Source organism: Aptenodytes forsteri, unplaced genomic scaffold, assembly GCF_000699145.1.
Source record: "Aptenodytes forsteri isolate BGI_AS27 unplaced genomic scaffold, ASM69914v1 Scaffold145, whole genome shotgun sequence".
NCBI classification, from domain to species: domain Eukaryota; kingdom Metazoa; phylum Chordata; class Aves; order Sphenisciformes; family Spheniscidae; genus Aptenodytes; species Aptenodytes forsteri.
The window spans coordinates 4,089,693-4,095,412 of NW_008795122.1; the positions used below are offsets into that span (position 1 = coordinate 4,089,693).

The 5,720-nt window shown below is 43.7% G+C and overlaps 1 protein-coding gene across 1 annotated transcript in view; it reads left to right on the forward strand.

Moving 5' to 3' along the window:
* Window positions 1–414: 414 nt before the first annotated feature.
* CAB39L (calcium binding protein 39 like) overlaps window positions 415–5,720 on the forward strand; it is a 49,318-nt gene continuing 44,012 nt past the window's right edge. The window contains exon 1 of the mRNA XM_009277148.2: window positions 415–811. The gene's annotated coding sequence lies outside the window, so the exon portion shown is untranslated. The remainder of the gene's footprint in view (window positions 812–5,720) is intronic.

Here is a 5,720-nt window from a genome sequence, read left to right on the forward strand (position 1 = left end):
TTTATGTTATAATACATAGTCAGGCAGGAAGCAGCTTAACTTCGGCTTCTCTGGGGAGGACTCTGCTGAAAGATGTGGTGCGTGAGCATGTTGATTTTATTATTATCTTGGAACAACAACCAGCTGTTGGGCTCCCTTATTAGCATTCTCAGCAGGACAGCAAGGTGAATAATTTAATTCCAGCAGCCTCCGCCACGTGATGGTGCGAGGACCCGTCAGTGATGCCTCCCCTACACCGACAGACTTCGGAGGGGAATGGAAACTTACAGAAGTGATGCGAAATCGTCACATCTCCTCCCTTAACCCTGGAGAAATCTCTCGGCAGAGCGATCGCTTCTTCCTTTGCTTTTCTATGCGTTCCTCTGACGTGGAGTTGGGGGTGTGTGTGAGCCTGCAAGCAAGACGAGCGAGGGAGGGCAGTGGGGAAAAATGCACACCCAGCCACGGAGCTAGTCAGAGCAGGAACAGCGAGGAGCCGGAGCGAGGCCGGGAGTCTGGCGACAGGCAGTGGGGAGTGGAAATTTACAGCTGCTTGTGAGCGCCTGTGCATGTTCAAGAGATCCTTTCTGCTAACGCTTTTCCAGAGGCTGACGGTCACTCGGCAGAAGAAGAGCGGGAGGCCGAGTCGTGGGATCCCTTGCCTCTGCCACGTGTCGATAATCGGCAGGGGGGAATAAAGCGGAATTAAATGGAAGATAACTGAAGGCGGCTGCTGGCGGCGTGGGCTGCGGGGAGGCGGCAGAGCTGTCTTCAGCACCTGGCCATGGGGCTGCGCAGGGCTGCCTAGGAGCCCCCCACCTTTCCGCACGCAGTAAGTGTCAGCCGAGATGATGTCCTCCGAGTGACAGAAAGTTAAGTGATTTAATAAAACTTTTCTTTTTCCAGTTAACACCAGCCTTTTCGTAATAAACCGCTTGCCTGCTTGTTCTCGATAGTTACGCTGTTAGCTTTTTATAGCTTTGTAAACTGTGTTACCAGGAGTGGCTTTTTAAAGCAGGCAACCCTAAACAATACTCCTCCTGTTACATAAGGCGCTGGCTCCGCGACCAAGTGCTCCGTGTCCATGGAATATCTCTGGAAATGGCTTTATTTACAGTGCGGTTTCCAAAAATAAAATATCTGCAATATATCATTTCTCTTGCTCCTCTCTGCTGACTGCCTGCAGCTGCGGACTGGCTCTTGAGATGCAGAGGAATGAGAGCGTGGCCACTTGCATAAGACATCGGGAAATGGTTAGAGATGTAGGGAAGATGAGCGCACGTGTGAACTGTCACAAGAAATGGCATGTGTAAATTAACCATCTTGTTATTTATAGTCAATAGGTCTCATTAACCTGAAATGCTAATTCCGTGGAATGGGCTATTCGTGAAGTTGTTATCAGGCAGAACTTTCATTGAGCTTAAGGAAAGTTTTTTGTCTGAGCAAAGACTCTTTCTTGGACTAATATTAGTAGTAAAATGAAATTACTGCTACAGCAAATTATTTTAATGTGTTATGAAGCTATTGAAAGTAACACAGCAGGCTTGCTAAGGACATGGTCAAGTGAATGCTGTGTAGAGAGGTAACTTTCAGTAATATTGAACAAAAAGCCAAAATAGTATTCATGTTCCTCACTAATGGTTTTAGAGGAAGTCCTATTCCCTCCTGGCTGCTGCCTATGTTATTTAAATTATATTACCAGTTGCCATTATTTCTACAGTTATTATTACTACTAGAAATGGAAGTTTAACTTGGTTTCCCTTAAGTAAATGAGAAGCTGTTAAGGGCTGTTCTGTTAGAATTGTGTGTACTTCAGAGACATTAGTTAAGAGACCTCTTTCTGCATGACTGAGCTTGTGGGAGCTTTGCTGTGGACTACAGTTAGGCATGGAATTGAATTCTTAATCTTTTAGGTTTGAAAGACCTCCATGGTGACAAATGGAAATGGGGAGCTCAAATACTCTTGACTCATCAATCCTGCAAATTTGGTGGCTGTAAAACCGCTGGTTTCTTATCTTTCTAGTTTTATTCAACATAAAGTAATAACCTACTACTTCTAGCTAGTTCGTTAGCATGAGTGGGAGAGCCCGTGTAATCCTGTGGTACAGAGATGACTGATGCAGGTGTGAGTACAGTGCCACAGGACACCACTTCTGCATGGCTTTAGAACCTGAATGTTACCTGGCATTGCAGTGTGCAAATGCTGGTTTGTAATAAATATTTTATAATAATAATAGATGCGGTAGCACAGGACTTGCTGCAATAAAAGGACACTAGGCAGCAAAGTCAAACACTCAAAAGGCTCCTAACTTGAAGTCTGGCATTTATCTGTGCCAGTGTAGTCTGTTCTCTGTACCCTACTCAGGATACTTTCATTAAGTTTGTATCATCACACATTTTTACCCCCTTTCCCATCATCACTGCCTCATTCTGGGTTTGGCTGGTGAACACCTGAGCTGTAGCATCTGCTCCAGCAGCCCTGTCTCTCTTCCCTTCTTTCATCCCCTTCTTCCCCTATTGTGCTGGTACAGCTCTTTGTAAGACTGTGGGGAGAACTGGACTGGAAACCAGTGTGACCTTTTTTTCCCCACCAGGTTATTTTTTGTTAACCTGGGTCGGTTCCCTGACCTGGCTCACCACGAGGCCCTGCAAACAGCTGTACCACTCCAACAGAGGCTGCAGGGATGTGAGTAGATGTGGAGCAGGGTGGCACTGTCACGGAACAAAGCGTTTACCAAACTGTGGCCTCAGTGACCAGATAGCTGTTCGGTGTTTTGTTTTATCCCCCGTGTTTACTGAGAGACTGTATAGGCTTTTTGGTTTTTATTGAACGGGCATTCAAGCACTCAATTAAAAATAGAATTATTAATTTCTTTGAGTGCTTCCATACAGCTACACCACAGCACTTGAGTGGAGCATCACCATGAATGCCTTCAGTTTCATAACAGTATTGAACAATTATGTGATATTATTATTATCATTCTGTAGAGGTGATCAGATTAAGGTCAGAGCTGCCTACTTATTTTCCATGTCTGATCTTCAGGGTGCTTGCCATCTGCTAAAAAAACCCCATTTGTGGCAATGGTAGGCATTACTGCAATGTTATGTGTGTTCAGGTGAAGTTTCAGCCAATATTCACCTTCATTCCAGGTAACGCAACAAGTAGCCAACAGCAAGGCTTATGATGAGTAAATTCTTGAGTTTTTGGAATAATTTTGTTGCCAAGCAGAGATGGCATTCATTCACCCTAACCGTAAAACTGTCCTCTCTTCTGTTAATCTTTTGTCTCATTTGCAATGTACCTTCCAAAATCTGCAACTCGTTAAGGAATTGCAGAGAAATTACTTGTTGTGTAGCCCTGATTCCTTCTGCATATCGAATGAAATGTGGGTTGTGTGAGGGGACTGCATGAGGGAGGATGGATTGGACTTCTCCAGGTGATCATCACACATGGGGGCTTCCATCCCCTGGTTTGAGTACGTGACTCTGTAATTGTAACAACTTTCCCAAATATGGCAGGAGGGAGAAATGAGGAGGGAATAAAGCGTCTCTTCCATTATGTAGAGACTGAATTAGGCAAAATTATGAAGAAAGTGTGCTAATTCAGGCCCCAAATATATGGGTCCTAGGTGCACTGGGGTGAATGGAAAATGAAGGTCTTTTTTTCCATTCAAGAAACTCTTACCCAATATGAGTTACTGAAATGTTTTGATTCTGATCAATAAGTCGATGAAGGTTAGGAACTAAGACAAGACAGATGTCTGATACTTGAAGGGAAGGAAATTGTTTCGCTCATTCATTTTTGAAGACCAGATGGCTTGTCCGGAGGAACGTCTGCGAAGAGTGCATGGATGGGCTCACGCGCTCTCTCCCATTCTTGCCTTCGTGGGCAGGAGGAAGTGTTTGTTACCGAGCTGCTTAACTGAGTCACTTCATAGTGGGATGGGCCGGTGAGTAGAGTGATGTTGCTGCCTGCATTTTTCCTTCATCGTGCTTACAAGCTCAGTTGCGCTGTAATCTTTTGAGAAAGTATATGATTAAGAGCAAGGAAACTGGGGAGAGTGCCTATAAACAGAACTAGATCTCTTACTGTACTTTATAGTTGTATTAAAGACCTCAAGTTGCACTGATTTTTTTTTAGTGCATTCCCTTTATGAGCACATAAACTGGCAGAAGAGATATTTTGAAGACTGATAAAGCATAGGCTTTGGTGTCAAATGATCTAGGTTTCATTCCTGACACAGCCACTGATTTTTTTTATGTGGCCTTGGGTAAGTCTTCTAATCTGTCTGTGCTTCAGCTTCTCCCTTTGCAGAGGGAGCAGAGTAACAGCAGGTATAGAGGTTTTTTCGGAAGTGTGTTTTCCATCTTGGTTAAATGTTTGCAGAGTTGGTGGCCTCTGAGGGAAGGCATGCCCTGAGTATGAAGGGATGTTACGTTACCTTTGACAGGCTACTGAATACCCTAAAACTCACGTCTTGTAAACCTCGTCCACCTCTGGATTCAACTCACTGCTTTAGTCTGTGTGATGTTTTTTTTTTTTTCTTTTTTTCTGACTCGAACAGAAACAGCCAAACATTTAGAAAGTGGTGCTTTAAAATTGCCTTTTGGTGTTTCTGTCACTTACGTAAAATAAAATCAGTGCCCTTTTTTTCTCCCAAACAAACACGGAATTATATTCCCTGAAAGTATTTTTGTAAAAGTAGGGCTCATAAAATGTGCTGGACTCTCCAGCTCTGGCGGCTGAAACGTCCGGTTCATACTGATGGCAACAGCAGGCTTTGGAAACCACCGTTCCTCCTACAGCGCTGCCGGTGCATTTTCCACATGAGCAGGAGAGACAACCTCCGAGGCCGAGAGAATCGGTCCGGTGAGATACAGCTGTTTCTTTCCTCAGTCTCATAAGCTCCTCACAAGAGCACCGGTGAAATAACATCATCACAACTAAATGTTTCAGAAGTTGGCTGGTCCCCCGTTACTAATTTAGGAGTGTCCACAATGCATTTCTGATGTTATAAAAACATATGTTGAATAACCATTAGATGGAAAAAGTTTTCCTAGAAAGTAGGAAAGAAAGGGGCTCATTCAGCCCTGTCCCTTGCTGCCAGACAGCAGTGTCAAAAATTTATGAACAGATGCTCTGTAGTGTGCCTGGTAGAATAGGTCATTTCAAAATCTCAAAGCTCCAATGATTGGAAACGTTTACATTTTCAGCTTAAGTTTATTCATCGGTGGTTTATAGCCATTTGTTTCTGCATAAATAAAATGTTATTGTTATTTGAGCTGAAGTAACTTCTTCAGCATCCCTGTATTTTTATTCTAAGCTTACCAAGGCAAGCACTTTTAGCCTCCTAGACTTGCTTGGTCTTCCCATTTTTCTGGCCAGCCTAGGGTCCTTCTCTGCACCAGCTCTAATCTCTGTTGATTTTACTTGACTGCAGGTGTTCAGGATTGTGTACAATGTTCCATATGAAGTTCCATCAAAACTTTGTACAAAGACATGAATACCTTTGTATTTCTACTGGCAATTACTTTCTTAATTCATCACAGATTTGTGTCTCTTTCTCCTGTCTGTAAAATACAGGTGTAGTCACCAGGTGTCTATCATTTCTCATGGCAAATCCTCAGCTTGAAGCAGGTATTCATAGAATCACAGAATGATTTGGGTTGGAAGAGACCTCTAAAGGTCATCTAGTCCAACCCCCTGCCATGGGGGGGGGGGGTGGATCGAGATGTAGCTA